This window comes from Bidens hawaiensis, unplaced genomic scaffold, assembly GCF_021521415.1.
Source record: "Bidens hawaiensis isolate Kalapana, Puna unplaced genomic scaffold, B.hawaiensis_p1.1 tig00017248_1, whole genome shotgun sequence".
Classification (NCBI taxonomy): Eukaryota; Viridiplantae; Streptophyta; class Magnoliopsida; order Asterales; family Asteraceae; genus Bidens; species Bidens hawaiensis.
Genome location: NW_027492612.1, coordinates 432,625 through 450,403, shown reverse-complemented (window position 1 = coordinate 450,403; position 17,779 = coordinate 432,625). Strand labels below are relative to the sequence as shown.

The 17,779-nt window shown below is 36.6% G+C and overlaps 1 pseudogene; it reads left to right on the top strand.

The window, feature by feature from the left end:
- Positions 1 to 11,738: 11,738 nt before the first annotated feature.
- LOC143553471 (serine/threonine-protein kinase AGC1-7 pseudogene) lies at positions 11,739 to 13,685 on the top strand (annotated as a pseudogene).
- Positions 13,686 to 17,779: the final 4,094 nt, after the last annotated feature.

Sequence of the window (17,779 nt, the reverse complement as noted above, 5' to 3'; positions counted from 1 at the left end):
AAATTTGTATTGTCGCAATTGCAATGATGTTAAACATTTTTTGGGTCAGTTCTTTAAAGATAATCTGTTATAAAAGCTTTTACCGATTTTTAAGGATACCTTATTCTAAAGTTTGTCCTTTAAGGATATGTTATTGTATAACTTTTATCATCTTTTGAGAATACCTTATCCTACTGTTTGTTCTTTAGGATATTCTATCCTAAGTAATTTTCATAAGGATCTTTAATCCTGAAATCTTTTACTTAAGATTATTTTTCAAACATATCATTAATGCTAAAGTTATATCTAACAAACTTTTAGAAATAAACAACGGGCAAATAGTCAAAAGATTTATATTAATTAAAATAAGCCACCAGGACTTATACAAAATTCTTAACCCGGACTTCACCATGCAAAGGATGGACCATCCATCCGGGTTAATTAAGTACTACTAACAAGTTCATAAGTGCAGAAAAATAAAATAAAAAAATAGGGGCAACAAAGGCTTCATCCCCACAAACAGAGGATCCCTCCACCTTTGTCACCCCCGCAAATTGTCTTAAGGATCATGGATCCTTCATCCTAGTTACTATTGTTTATTACAGACCAAAGTAATTGTTCAGGAAAACATCAACACAAAATAAAAAGGTGGGCTCGGGCCTTGTCTTCGGTATCCTTCATCGCCCACCTAAGCTGCATCTTCACCCTCAGCAGCACCATATTCTTTACCGGCTTCAACCGCCTCCTTGACGCCACTAATCCCAACCTCGGTGTCCTCAGCCATTTCCTCGTCGTCCTCACCACCAAGATCATCAAGGGCAGTCTTCCACTTTGCCACATCCCAGGTCGACTTGTCAAAAGCGGGATCACTGGCCTCCTTCGCCATCTTGATCCGCACCTGGAATACCGACCTGGCAGCCCACACCTTGGCCTCATCTGTAGCCTGTTCCGCTGCATCTTGACGTTGGGCTTCGGCTAAGGATGGCTGATCCTCCAACTGTTTTTTCTCTTTGGAAAGCTGGATCATGGCTTTATCCTTGGCAACCACGGCTTTCCCTAATCCCGACAATTTGTCGCTCATTTGGCCGATGATCTTTTCATAATGCTCTTTGAAAGCACTCATGGCCTACACACAACAAAGTAATCAAAGTCAGAAGGATATTGGGTCCCACAAATCAAAGTGTCAGGATATAAGATACTTACAGAGAGGACAATGTCATAATGGGTCTAAGGATCAGAGGACATTTTCCTCTTGGAAGCTGCGGATTTAGCCCTGGTTGTTGCAGTCTTGGGCTCGGAACTAGTGCCTGCCTTCGAAGCCTCCTTCTTGACAACAGGGGAGGTGACCATACAGTCAATATCTTCCAAGGAGAACTTGCCGGCTGACTTTTGGGATTTCTTGGCGCCTGGAAAGGAAAAAAGTTAACATATAAGTTTTCTTATTCTAATCTTATTTATATTAAAATTATTAACTTACTTGACATGCTTGAACCCGAGGAGATATCACAAAAACCTTCAATAAAACGAGCTTGAAAGGTCCTAATCTCGGTATCCAGTGCTAGAAACCGTTTTGTCTTTTCTTCTGTGCCAGGTAACTTGCCCAAAGAAGCGAAGTTCTCAACTGCAAACAAAAAGGAAAAATTCAGAATTCAAGTTAAAGCATCAAGGATCCTGCTATTTCTTAAGGATCCAGGATCCTACCCTTTCTAACCCACTTTGAAGGAAGGTCAATCCCCCCTGGTATTGAGTCGCGTTTTACAAAGAAAAACTGGTTTCTCCACAAGGTATCGTTTAAAGTGACTTTTGATATCGGGTGAGCTTGTCGGGGCTTGGATTTGAAGATAAATCGGGCAGGGTCGTGGGTAGTGAGGGTGTATAAATGTGATAACTCTGGAAGGCCGATGTCCATCTATTGCTCTTCTATGATTCTCTCGATAGTGCTGAGAACCCTCCAAACCATAGGCATAGCCTGTATGTTGGATATGCCGGTAGAATCGAAGAAGCTTTGAGTAAAAGACGGAAAGGGATATTTGTAGCCGATCAGAAATAGAGTCGCCGGAAAGCAAACCCAGACCTTGGAATATACATCGCAGCGGACGCTGGATTCATAAGGTCGGAATAGGGCTTTCGGAGGGAACAATGAGCGAAAGTCTTCAACCTCTGGATCCGTGAGTTTACAAATTTCGGTGGACGGGTTGGCCAGCAGACATTGGGGTTCCATTTCTGTTAACTCAGAATCATCGAAGGTTTGTTCGGAAGGTTTAGATGGAGACAGAGAAGAAGAAGACGAAGCAGCAGACATGGTTAAAGAAAATAAGAGAGAAGTAAGAAGGATACCTGATGCGTCCGTTGGAGGTGTGCTTATAATCAAAGATACAGGGCAGCATATATAGACGGTTATTATTAACCTGGGGGCTAAATGGTAAATAATTCTGTCAAAACCGTCCCATCTATCATTTTTCGCAGTAATTTTGAATTTCAAAATGACAGCTGTATTCCAGTGTCACCCGCCATTTTGGGGGCAATTGTTAGGGTATGAATTTTATGCTGAGGATCCTTAATCCTTAACTATCTTGTGGATAGTTTATCCTTGAGATATATATCAGGATATAAAGGATCGACGATCCTCGGTATTATTGTTTACTAATGATTGTGTTTAGTATGGTGATGTGTAAGACAGGTATGACGACTTTAAGACGTGCAGGCATCAATTATCCTCATGGGAGTATTCTATAGCTGGAATATGGATCCAAGATCCTTATTAAACGTAGCTAGTAATGGATGATCTCGTGTGAAGATTGATGTATAAATACCAACAACGGCTCTTAGACTTATTCTTCCACTTATCTCGCTACTAGACTTCTGTGGCACATTGTCAAAGTCATGGGAGTGGCTAGTGGAAGACTTGCGGATTAGTAGGAGTTCTTGTTTTTTGTATTTTTTTTATATATTATCGAGCTATGAACGACTAGGGACACCCATGTACTATTACACACACAAGAGCAGAACCAAATATTCTCTCTATTCACTAGCTTGCGTTGTAACGTCGATCATAAACTCCAAAATACTTGTAATCACCTTTTACTATTAACAAACTTGACGGTGATATTTTCACCGTCCGAGAGTTTTTTGTGCCGGAGATTACTATAATCACGTACCATCCGACCAAAGATTACCTTGTTAATCCTTGACCGAAGCAATTCGACCAAAGATTACCTTGTTAGTTTTTAACCGAAGTAAAGATTATCGTAATCAAGGGTTTTTTCCCTCGTGATCAAATCCTTGTGTTCATCAAGATCTCATTTATACAATCATTATTATCGTGTTAGCAATATACCTTACTTGACAGATTTGGATACATTATCCTTAGCCGATTTTTATACAAAACAAAAATGTTTACTTGCCACTCAAACACTCCTTTGTAGATTATAATGTGGCTATTGCCTTACCGTTTGTCACACATATTGCTTTTCGTAATTTAAAGTGTGGCTGATGTCAATTTTTTTGTCACACATAGTGAGGTATTGTGTGGCTAATCATATCATATAGACACTGGAGGTTATTGTCAAAGTGGCTAAAAATGTGAACTTGCCAGTCAAACACTCTTTTGTTGTTTGTGGTGTGGCCATTGTTTTACCGTTTGTCACACAAAATGTTTTTCCTAATTTAAAGTGTGGCTATTGTCAAACTTTTCGTCACACATAGATAAATGTGGCTAAATGTGTCTTACCGAATTCAGTTTTTTATTATTTTTTAAAATGGATTATAAAAAATCATATTTTTAACCTGCTAACAATGCATAATATAAATATTTCAAAGCATAACTTTATAAATGTAACTAAACACATTAGCATAAAATCAAAACATGTTTTTTCATAAGTTTAACAAACCAATAACATAAATTCAAAACGGGTTTACATTACCAAACCTTCACTAATAAGTTATAAATTCAAAATATTTAAAACTACTACTAATTACTACCGACCTCAAACTTTATCATAAACTCATCAAATTGTTTTTGCCTCATTTCTTCATTTTCCTTAAGTTCTTTTTCCATTTGTTCCATCCGTTGCACTCGTTCTTCCAACTCGTTTCTTGACTTCCTTTCATTTTCTAGTTCTTTTTCCATTTCGGCTCTAACTTTTTGAACCTAAAATTGTTAAAATATTAGCATCATAACTATACATCATCTGTATAAAATAAAAAGTAAAAGTTAAATATGCAAAACTAAACGACCAAGCAAATAAAATAATTAACTAATATATTACCCGAAAACGAGAAACATACGAGCGATCACATTCTTTGGCACCATTCTGAATGTAACCCAAGGTTCATCATAGTGCTCGATTAGTATTTTTATGATATTCCTATGAATCTCATGACTCGCAAACCTATAATATTGAAATAACCAAGTAACTATATTTGTAACATAAATAATGAAAATGTTAAAACTAAAAACATACTTATCCCCAATCTTTACAATAAATTTCTTCCCAAAGGTATCCCGAGGCACGATAGATGACGTGTCTCCCACAAGTATACATTTGTAGACCATCGACATCGCCACTACCAACACCATCCTCATGTGATCCTGCAAGTGATGCCCCACCACGATGGTTTTCACCCATCCTAGGTACCGTGATACGTCCACGTATAACACGAAGACTATCACGCACAATCACATTAGACATAATGTATACACAAACACAAACTTGAATCGACGACTCGTTGGTGATAATAATAAATGTCAACTGTACTAAAAAGTCCTAACATGTATTCACACATCGTATCATGGCAAATCAATCAAACATTCATCATACAACTTAACTTATGATCACTTAGTTCACGAGACAGATTATAGTATGTACAAACTGATTTTATTCACTAAGAAAATATTAAGTATAAATTCTACAAAATTTACCACTGTATAATATATGAATTAGGTTTCTCAAACAATATTTCTTATATTTTTCTTATGCATACAAAACTCACAATAATCCAACCATTACAGATATGTACCAACAATTCAGCAGATTGCACAACAAACACTTGTTTAATGGTTCTATCAACTCATTAATATAAATTGTGCAAGACCAATTGGGTTGTCTTCAAAACTCATAATAATAATTTACAGAACTGGAACCAACCCGTTTTGTTTTCTCATTATGGAGTTATGGTGTCGAAAGACAGACCAGAATATAACTCCCCGAATCAGCTTTGATCAGTGTTTTTGTAAAATCATAAAAACTATTCGAAACTCATCAAAAATTACAAACTTTACCTTTCTGGAAACTAGACTCATAATACTATATCCTAGAACCAACAATCGTTCAATAAGCATTGTTTAACATCAAGTTACATACCAATAAATAAGCGAAAACGAATCTGTCAGCAAACGGTTGTCATCAAAACTCAAACCTTAACATATTTATGACATCTCTAGGCTTCTAATTCATCAGTTAACCTTTTAGAGATGAAAGAAGATGTACTAAGCTTCAATTATAAGTGAAATAGATACCTTTTTAGCGATGAAATAAGTTGTACTAAGCTTCAATTACAAGAAATAACACTTAAAATTGAAAATCCCCAAACTTGGTTCTTAGGGTTCTTCACACTCAACACAAATCCGGAAAAAATCAAGATAGAATTGATGGAACCCGACACCACACGTGAATTCCTCTCGCAAAAATAATTAGATTAGAGCCCAGAATCAAAGTATTTGGTTAAGAATTGAGTGAGTTAGAGAATTAAGGATGAAGGATTATGATGGGTGTAGATATATAAAGAAGAAGAATAATAAAAAGGAATGAAGAGAAAGAAAAAAAAAAGTAAGTTAAATATGTGGTCAAATTAGATTTAAGAATGGGAGGATAATTCAAAATTTTTTGAAGAAAAGAGGGGTGAATTTAATTTGAAATTTTGAGAAAGTGAAATTAACAGGAACTAAATATAATTAAATTTTTTATTTTTAATAACTAAAATAAAGAGTTGTTAGTGTAAATATATAGAGGGTTATTTTGAGAACCATGGCGAGTTTTAAGAACTTTAAGAGCTCAATTTTGAACCCACATTTAATTAAATGATATGAAATATGTGGCTGAGATTAAATTTAATTAAAAAATGAAGCAGGAGAGAGAATAAGTATTTTTGATAATTACACAAGTTTAAACGTTAGTTACACATGTGTAAAAAGTCGATTCGGTGTGTAAATAAATACCGTAATTTTTTGTACATCACTTACACTTACGTATTACACATGTGTAAAAAAAATTCGAAAAAAAAATTGTTACGTTGAGTTCTTTCGAGTTTTTAAAACTCAAAGTGGTTCTCAAAAGAAATCAATCCTATATATATATATATATATATATATATATATATATAGCACAACTAATTAAACCTTAAATAATATAAGAAATTGTATTTTAAATATAAAAACATATAAAATAAATAAAGAGTTGCATAAGAGTGTAGTAATCAGTGTTAACGCCCAATAAACCATAGGTTCATTAGTGGGTCATACTAGTTCTTGATCGGTGTTAGTGTTCCATTATAGCATCTATCATGTCACAGTTACTTTAAAAAAGTTGTATATGAGTGTCATTAGTTATGGTTAGGTGTTAACGCCTGAAACACAACATACTTTCGTCAATAGTCCTTATTTGGATATCATTAGTCATAGTTAGATGTTAGTGTCCCTTGGTTACGTCATAGTTGCTTTAAGAAGTTTGTATAGGACTATCATTAGTCATAGTTAGATGTTAGCGCCCAAAACATGTCATACATTCATCAATGGTCTTTGATTGGTATTAGTGGCCATTATAGCATTTATCATGTCCCCGTTGCTACAAGAGAGTTGTATATGAGTGTAGTGAGCCATAGGCATGTGTCAACGCCCAATAACATGTCATACTTTTATTAATGGGCCATATTGGGCCTTGATTGTTGTTAATGGCCAGTATGGTCTCTATCATGTCATAGTTACGTTAACAGGTTGTAAAGGAGTGTAGTGAGTCATGATTGGCCGTCATACTTTGCATTAGTGGGTCGTCCTAGGCCTTGATTGTTGTTAGTGACCCATTGTAGTCTCCATCATATCATAGTTGCTCTAAAAGGGTTGAATATGAGTTTAGTGAGTCATAGTTTGGTTAATGCCCAATAATATGTCATACTTTCATCAATGGGCCTTATTGGACCGTAACTGGTGTTTGTGGCCCATTATAGTCTTTATCGCATCATAGTTGCTCTAAGAAGGTTGTATAGGAATGTCATTAGTCATAGTTAGATGTTAATGATCGATAACATGTGATACTTTCATCAATAGGTCTTATTGGGCCTTGTTGGTGTTAGTGGCCCATTATAGCCTTTTTCATGTCATAGTCGTTCTAATGGGCCATATTAGAGATTGAAATCTCTTAGTAGCCTATTATGGCATGTGATATGTAACATTAGATATTTAAAGGTTATATCGTGTTATAGGGAGTCATATTAGACAGTAATAAACAAAAACAAGTCATACACGTCCTAATGGACCATATTGGGCCTTGAAATCTCTAATGGCCCATTATACATTAAACATAGGGGTGGCAAAATGGGTGGGTTGGGTCAAAACGCGTTATGGGTCGGAACGGGGCAGGGTCGGAACATGTCATTAAAAAAAGGGTTGTTATGGTTCGGGTCGAAACGATTCAGGGTCAAAAGGTTTGGGTCAAAATGAGTCAAGGTCCGAACGGGTCAAAACATGTTTCGGGTTTGGTTTTTTTTTCAAACAAGGACAACGGAGGAAATGTTTTAGTTTTTTTACTTTTTCGTTTTTTATTTATATTTTGACTTATGAGTTTTATATTATTATATTTGAATATTTTTTTAAATTGTGTTTTAAGAGGTACAACTCGCCTAACCCGTCGATATACATTAAACATAGGGGTGGCAAATGGGTTGGGTTGGGTTAAAACATGGTTATGAGTCGGAACAGGTAAGGGTCGAAACGGGTCAGGGTCGGAACGGGTCAATTAAAAAAAGGGTTATTATGGTTCGGGTCAAAACGGGTCAGTATTAAAAGGTTCGGGTCATAACGGGTCCGGGTCAAAATGGGTCAAAGTCAAAACGGGTCAAAACGGGTTTCGGGTCAAATCGGAATAGGTCAAAATGGGTCGAAGTCGGAAAGGGTCAAAATGGGTCAATTAAACAGATCGTTTCAGCGAGTTTTCAGATCGTTTCAGCACTTAACAGCTCGTTTTTACATCAAACAACATGTTAAACAGCTCGTTTCAGTGATTTTTAGTCCGTTTTAGCACTTAACAGCTCAATTAAACAGCAAACAGCATGTTAAACAGCTCGTTTCAGCGAGTTTTCAGTTCGTTTCAGCACTTAACAACTCGTTTTTATAGCAAAAAGCATGTTAATTAGCTTGTTTCAGCAAGTTTTCAGTTCGTTTCAGCAGCTAACAGCTCATTTTTACAGCAGACAACATGTTAAACAGCTCGTTTCAGCGATTTTTCTGTCTGTTTCAGCACTTAACAGCTCGTTTCAGCACTTAACAGATCGTTTCAACGCGTTTTGACCAGTTTTACAGCAATTCAACAATAAAAAATCAGCGGTTCAACTCGTTTTTCCCCGTTTCAGCAGGTTACATAGCCAATACTTCAAAACGTGTTGTGTTTTCAATCCATAAAACAAGTATAGGCAAACGTTTAGTGTTTTCAAAACCAATAGGTAAGTATGTCCGTGTTTTCACACACAAACACAAACTTGACCCGACGAATCGTTGGTGATAATAAATAATGTCAACAGTACCGAAAGTCCTAACATGTATCCACGCATCATATCATGGCAAAGCAACCAAATATTTATCATACAACTTAACTTATGATCATTCAGTTCACGAGACAGATTCTGGCATGTACATACTGATATTATTTACAAAGAAAAGATTAAGGATAAATTCTACAAAATTTACCACAGTAGGATATATCAATTAGGTTTCTCAAACAATTTTTATTATATTTTTCTCATGCATAGAAAACTCACAATAATTCAACGGTTTCAACCATTACAGATAGGTACTAACAATTCAGCAGTTTGCGTAACAAAAACTAGTTTAATGGTTCTATCAACTCATTAAACCAAATTGTGTAAGACCAATTGGGTTATCTTTTAAACTCATAATACTAAGTTCCAGAAGTGGAACCAACCCATTTGGCTTTGTCATTAGGGAGTTATGATTTCCGAAAAATGGACCAGAATATAACTCCCCGAATCAGCTTTGACATATGATGTTGTAAAATCATAAAAGGTATTCAAAACTCATCCAAAAATTACAAAATTTACCTTTCTGGATACTAGACTCAGAATACTATATCCTAAAATCAAGAATCAATCAATAATCATTGTTTAACATCGAGTTACAAACCAATCAATAAACAATAACGAATCTGTCAGCCAACTGTTCTCAACAAAACTTAAACCCTAACTTGTTTATGACATCTCTAGGGTTCTAATTAATCTTGTTAGAAACCCCCGTTAGATTTAATCGCAGGATGGTTGATGAAGTTTGGAGCAAGAAGCAAAGTGATAACGAAGAGTAATGAGCTTCAATCGATGTTTATGGATTAGGTTTGTAATTGAGAGGAGGTGAAGGTGATGGTCACATGAAGCATAACGTGTGGCCATTAATTAATAATAGTCACATTTTCAATCGATGTTAATGAGTGATGAAAGTATTAGCAGCAGGTGATGGATTAGGGTTCAGATTGGTTACTGAAGGGTGGATGTTTGGTTGGTCATAGGAAAGAATTAGAATGTGGCTATTCATTATCAATAGTCATACTTTTTGTTTTAATGTAACTGTTAGCTTTTAGCCATACATAAAAATTTATAAGTGGCTAAGAAATAATGTTTTGTGATCACATAAACCCGTAAGTATAACCATATGTATAAGCTTTTAGCCACATATGAAACAATTAATGTGTGACCATTAACTACTAATGGTCACACGTTTTGTTTCTGTCACCGTAAACTTTTAGCCACACATAAAACTTATAAGTGGCTAACAAACAATACTCTATGGTCACATATACCCGTAAGTGTGACCATATGTATTAGTCTTTAGCCACATCGTTATCAAACTACTGTGAGCGTAGATCATATTTGGCCATAGTTTACTAAGTGTGGCTAGTAAAAGTCACAATTTTTTATGAAAGTGTGGCTTACGGTTTCGAACAGCTGTGTTTTTTGTCACACGAATTGAATAAGTGTAGCTAAAGGTTCTAGCAGGTGTGGTTTTTTGTCACAAAAATCCAATTTATGTGGCTAAAGGTTCTGACAGGTGTGTTTTTAGTTCTAACAGGTGCGTTTTTAGTCACACGAATAACAAATGTGTGACGAAAGCGACCTTTAGCCAGACATTTAGACCGAGGTGTGACAAACCACCCAGAGCATGTGTGTGGCCAACAGCCAATATTCATGTAGTGAAATAGCCGGAAATACGAAATATATATATATATATTTAAATTTCAGAGGCCTTTAGGGGCGCCCTTTTAGGGGCGACGGGGCACCCCTAATAATTCACCGGAGTGTCGCCGTTTTTAATCGGAAACGTTTTAGCAACGACACTAATAGAGGCGACACATACTTTTAGGGCCGACACCTATTAGGGGCCACGAGTACTTTTAGGGGCGACAAATGGATTATTAGTGATGAGACAATAGGGGCGCCTCTTTAGGGGGCGACCCGTCGCCCCTAAAAGTATTAGGGGCGATATCTGAGACCTTTAGGGGCGACGGGCGTCGCCCCTAAAACACCTATTTCTTTTAGTGTGAATGGGTCTCACCATACCCAGATAACCTTAAACGGGTTATAACATATCACTATTCTAAAAATAAATCTCACCAAGTATTTGATATGCAAATCCTATAAAATAGGGATATATTAAATATTAATATTCAATTTTTTAAGGAAAATATAATATGTATAATAAGAAACAATTTTATAGTAAAAAAAAATACGCGGGTCATGGGTCTCACCAAACCCATAGTTTTTAAACGGGTTATAACATATCTGTTACTTGTGAAACTATTTAATCATCAAACCCTAAGTATATTATTAACTTTTTTTATAATAAATAAAATTAAATGCAAAAAAGTATGAATATTAGATACGAAAAAGAAACACAACCTCCGTAATATGAGGATAAAAACTAGTATGTCAATAAAATGTGAATAGTACAATGACAGTATTGTGAAAATACACAAATAGCGGCATTCGGGAAACAAAATGATACTACCTAAATAAAATATGCAATAGATATATTCTAGTAACTATCTTCTAATAGATTGAATTCATGGCTCACTAGTTAGTTTTTAAAATGTATAATGTGGAGTAGCGTTAAAAAAGGGCAATTTATAAAAACACACAAACGTATGGACAACCCCAACCCCAACCCCAATTAAAAGTCCATAACTAATTTCCAACCACATTTTAATTAATCAAATTTTGTTTGGAGGAAAGAACGAGATGAATATTTGGTAGAGTCAAAATTTATTCAACCTCATCACAAAGTTTCTAATTGCATCATTGCATGTTTAACGTCAAATTCAAGTACATTCATTATACATGCATGTTAGATACGGTTCATGATCAACCCCATCCATGGTAACTTAATTCTTCTAATTTTGATGATCTATATATATTTAACAGGATCTAATTGTTTTTCTGGATAATTTTATAATATATTGTTGTTATATCAATGATCCAATGCATTGATGCAGAATCATAATATGAATAATCATATTCATAATGATAGCAACGAAAGCTCGTCGACAACAAATGTTGCCCCGGTGTTTAGACCCCACACAGGAGGGGATGTCCGATGGGAAGCCATCAATTCGGTGATAGCTAGAGATGGTGAAATTGGGCTTAGCCATTTCAGATTGTTGAAAAGGCTTGGGTATGGAGATATCGGGAGCGTGTATTTAGTCGAGCTCAAAGGGACCAACGCGTACTTTGCCATGAAGGTGATGGACAAAGCTTCTTTAGCCAGTCGGAACAAGCTCCTTCGAGCTCAGACCGAAAGGGAGATTCTTGGTCTTCTTGATCACCCGTTTTTGCCTACTCTTTATTCTTATTTTGAAACCGAGAAGTTCTATTGCTTGGTTATGGAGTTCTGCAGCGGAGGTAACCTCCACACGCTTCGACAAAAACAACCCAACAAGCATTTTACCGAGGAAGCAACTAGGTACGTACGTAGGGTTATATATTGTCAATTATGGTTAAGCTCATTAAAGCATCTAAACGTACCGCTCTCGATCTTCCTTCTCTCCAACCCTTCACCAAAATGGTTTTTGAATGCACGAAGTTCGTGTAGGTTTGTGTCCAACTTGGCGTCACATCACATCACAGCCAGCCATTCATGCTGTGCCCAATGTAGATGCTCTTAGAAATTAATGTTTCCGTAAGGGTTTAGGTTATATCTGTTTAAAGAAACATTTGTGAGAAATGAATGTAAATTCCTTCATATATAACCTAAGAGCATCTGCAATGCAATGGGTTTGGTAGATTAATCACAAACACCGGGTGAAGGAGAGAGGGTCGCATATGTAGAGGAGAGAAGGTGCAATTGATCGAGCATCCACGTTCAATGACGAACCATGATGCTAAAATCCTATGTGCTAAACTCTTAATTACAATTTATAATATTTTTCTCTCTTTGTTTCAGGTTCTTTACATCACAAGTATTGTTGGCACTTGAATACCTACACATGTTAGGGATTGTGTACAGGGATCTAAAGCCAGAAAATGTACTAGTTAGAGATGAGGGTCATATCATGCTCTCCGATTTTGACCTTTCGCTCCGCTGCACGGTCAGCCCAACTCTAGTTAAGTCATCCACAGGACATGGAGCCAACATGGTGGTGAATGGTAGCGGTGGCGGTGGCAGTGGTAGTGGTATGGTGGAGGATGACAATGTAGTTCACACTAGTAATAATCAAACATCCAACTTTTTCCCAAGAATATTGCCTTCAAAAAAGAATAGGAAAACCAAATCAGATTTTGGATTCCTTGTAGGAGGGCAGCTTCCTGAGTTAATGGCCGAGCCGACTGATGTTCGATCAATGTCGTTTGTGGGCACGCATGAGTACCTAGCCCCGGAAATCATACGTGGTGAAGGACATGGGAGTGCAGTAGATTGGTGGACGTTTGGAGTGTTTTTATACGAGCTATTGCACGGGACAACGCCGTTTAAAGGGCAAGGAAACCGCGCTACATTGTTTAACGTAGTCGGGCAGCCTCTACGGTTTCCTGACAGTCCACAGGTGAGCCATATGGCTCGTGATCTGATGAAGGGTCTGCTAGTGAAGGAACCACAGAAGCGAATCGCGTACAGAAGAGGTGCTACGGAGATCAAACAGCATCCGTTTTTCGAAGGCATGAACTGGGCGCTTGTTCGGAGTGCTCATCCTCCTCATGTACCGGAGCCTGTTGATTTTAGCCAGTTTGCAAGCAAAGATACTGCTGCAGGAGGATCACAACCATCTGAAAAGAAAGTGCCTGAAAATAAAAATAACTCTACTGATCCTTGTTATGCTAATTTTGACTACTTTTAGTTTACCAAACTACTTACAAGATATGATGTACAAATTAAATACCTACCTCACGTGTCGATTGGTTTAAATCAATGCATATGCACTACTTTATATTTCTTCTTTCTATATTGGTCCTGTCATCCTTAAATATTTTTACTTGTGTGATCAAGTTGGATACAGAATCAAAAGTTACGGGTCATTTATGTATGTTTTATTTGATATTTGTGAGTCGGAGGTCCTTGTGTAATTTCTTCTCTAATGTCCATAAAAAACCTGTGCTCATAAAATACAAGCGGCCATATTAAAAAAACCAGGACCCAAAATTCGTCCACCGAAAAAATAAAGCCGTGGGCATTTCTTTTATGAAGAACTTTATTGAATAATTAATTAATATTACTCTTATTTTGTTTTTTCTTTTCTAACTTTTAAAATATATAGGTTTTATAAAATTTCGAATAATATCATTACGATGTGTTTACTTTTAGCGACACAATCATATTAGTTTTACTTAAAACTGAACCGAATCATATTCATATTAACTGTTTCGATATAAATTTAACCCAACTCATATTTTAGTAAAACTTATATTGACACGTATACAAAAAAAATCACATTCTAATGGTATGTTCGGAATTTTATAAAACTGTATGTTTAGAAGTTAAAAAAAGAATAACAAAAATAAGAATAATATTAATCATACAAATTTAATTTTACTAAAACACTGCCATCCATCTGACAACATAAGGAATGAGCCGACTGTTGGAAAAATCGACCACCTAACCACGAATGGTAAACAAAAAGTGCGGAATTAATCTTCGTTTAGCTAAACTTTTTCCCGACCCGAATGAACCAATGAGGATGCAAACAAATAGGTAATCTAAAAGTAAATAAGACACAATAATTTTAGCGTAGAAAACCTCTCAATGCGAGAGTAAAAACCACGGGACTACTAGAGCCGCTTCAAATCCACTATCACCAATAATAGCAATACAAAGTTCTTCTCTAGATAAAACTAGAGACATACACAAAACATCAGATACTTGGTACAAACAATTTTCAAGTACATGGAATCAAAACTACAAAAGAATACGAGTAAGAGGTAACACCAACGAGAAAATACTCGGTCTCTAAAACGTCTATTATCTCTTCATAAAACACCAAAAGCTTGGATCACAAAACTTCTCTTTGGTTCTGTTTGTCTTCGGCAGCCACAAAAAGAAATAAAAAAAAAACCCAAGACTTGTTGTGTTTTTCGGCAGAATATTATTTGTGCACACACCAATTATCACCACAAATAACCTTATATTCCATTTGATTGTTCTTGTCATCCAAGTAACAAAGCCCGTACCACACGTGGACCCAGGTCCAATTCTCATTTTGTTGTGTCTTCATCCGTGAACAAAACAATTATATATATATATATCCTTTTTCTGACATTATTATTAAATAGAAATAATAAAACCCATGTAGAATGATAATATTTGTTGGGCTTTCTCATGGGCAAAAATATCCCAACAAATCTCTCCCTTTTTGTCTATGAGAAAGAACTCACCACCCTGGCTAGCGAGCAACATATTTTCAGCTTTTCCCTTGCCAAAGCTTTGATCAACATATCGAAACAATTATCATCGGTGTAAACTTTATCAAGTTCAAACAACTTGTCTTCAATTGCATCTCTAATCCAATGGTACCTCACATCAATATGTTTTGTTCTCTTATGATACATAGAGTTCTTAACAAGGTGAATAGCACTTTGATTATCACAAAAAACCACATAGCGTTGTTGCATAAAGCCAAGCTCTTGCATAAATCTTTTCAACCACAATAATTCTTTGCATGCTTCTGTTGCTGCCATATACTCTGCCTCGGTAGTAGACAAAGCAACACACTTTTGCAGTCTTGACTGCCATGACACGGCTCCCCTTGCAAATAACATCAAATATCCAGAAGTGGATTTCATGTTGTCCTTATTTCCTGCCATATCAGAATCCGTGTAACCAACAAGCATCGGCTCCCCATTTCCAAATGTTATACCCAATTTGGAAGTACCTCATAAATATCTAAGTATCCACTTAACTGTTTCCCAATGCTTCTTACCCGGATTATTTGACAAGAACCGACTAACAACACCAACTACATGAGCAATATCAGGTCGTGTACATACCATTGCCTATATCAAGCTTCCAACCGATGATACATATGGAACACCATCCATCTTTTCAATCTCTTTCTCAGAAGTTGGGCAATCTTTTTAAGTTAACTTAGAGTTAAAAGTAAGAGGTGTACTGACCACATTAACTTTAGACATCTTCAATCTGCTAAGCACCTTTTCAATGTATTGCTCTTGTGACATGTGCAAATTCTTTGAAGCTCTATCTCTAGTAATCCAAATGCCAAGAATATTCTTAGCTGGCCCTAAGTCTTTCATAGAAAACGACTTGCTCCGAACATAATCTTCTTTACCATTAACTGTTGGTGCATGATGTCAGTAGTTAAGTATCTAGTGTCTGTAATCGAGTTAGTATGTTTTGTATTTATGATTAAGCGAAGTTGTCTCACAAGTTCGCCTGATATAGGCGAACTTGTGGAACAAGCGAAGTTAGTGACAACTTCGCCTAGCATGTTAGGCGAAGTTGTCGAATGATATAAGTGTTAGGTTACGGCTTGTTTGTAATCAGTTATTTAGTTCGTGTAATCGGTGATTGATACATCACGTGTTATTAGTTGCAATACAACGTGTTCTTTTTTATTGTAACGTGTGTTTGCTTGTGTTTAACGTATATCGTTTCTACACTCGTATCGTCTTACGTAGGGATTCCGCACCTACGTTGAACGAGGTATTTCCGTGTAGATCCGGCTGGGAACCTACAATTGGTATCAAAGCATTTGCTCGTGATTGTGTGGTTCGGGATTATCACACGGGTGTAGAAATCGTTCCGTTCGACTATTCGCGGGACGAGTTTACGTTGTAATACCGAGTTTTTGTGTCCTACTCACCTCACTCCACCAAAAACAACCCATTACACCTTCGCATACCTCGCAAAACATCAAAATCAAACCTGAAAAAACGTTGTGTTCATCAGGCGAAGTTGCCGCCACTGTTTGTAAGGTTTAGGCGAAGATATAAGGTTAAGCGAAGTTATTAACAACTTCGCCTACCTCACAAGTTCGCTTAACTTAAGCGAAGTTATCCACAACTTTGCCTAATCAGGCGAAGTTGAGAAGAAAGCGAAGTTGAAAAATCAAGCGAAGTTAAGACTTAAGCGAAGTTAAGTTTAACTTCGCCTACTGGTACTGTTCAGAAAAATTAAAAAAAAATTTTGGGTTTCTTTGTGTTTTCGTTTCGTACTTCTATAAAAGATGACTTCCATAAATATTACGGAACTAGTAAAAATGGAGGTGGAAGCAGGTTCAGCTACTAAGGCACCGAAAATGCTTAAGGGAACCGATTTCGTGGCTTGGAAAGATCGGTTTGAGCAGTATGTGAAATATCAAGATGCTAAGATGTGGGTGTGCATTCAAGATGGATACATTCCACCAACGGCCTTGTTTGAGGGTCGTGATCAAATTAAGAAGTACAATAAAATGGAAGAGGAAGAAAAGAAGATGTATGAGGCTGAAAGCAAAGCTCATGCTGCGATAACAATGGCTCTTCCACAAGAGATTCTTCACACCTTCAGAAAATATAAAACCGCCAAAGAGCTATGGGAAGCGCTTGAAAACCGATATGAAGGTAATGTGGGGATACGTGCATCCAAGATTAAGCTACTCAAAACCCAATTCTCGGTGTTCAAGTATTTGAAGAATGAATCACTTGATGATATCATCACAAGATATTATCACCTGATGACCAAACTCAGCAATTATTCCATTGTTTACAAAGAAGAGGAGATCGTAGAAAAACTTCTTGATGCTCTCCCACCGAAATGGGAAATGTACACTGTCTTGATGAGAGAAGATAAAGAGTTTGCCAACATTGACTTGGAAACAGCAGTCAATAAACTACGAACTTTTGAACTTAACATGGTTCGAAAAGAGACACCAACTGATCAGGTTCAGGATCCGGGAATGTATGGTGCGAAAGTTAATTCAAGTTCAAGTTCAAAGTCAGAATCATCTGCTTACTACTCAAAGGGAGACTCGAGCGCTTACTCAACTCATGAAGGTCATGTAACTCTCAACATGGATGGTGATGTGTGTTTCGTAGCTGGTGGAACAAA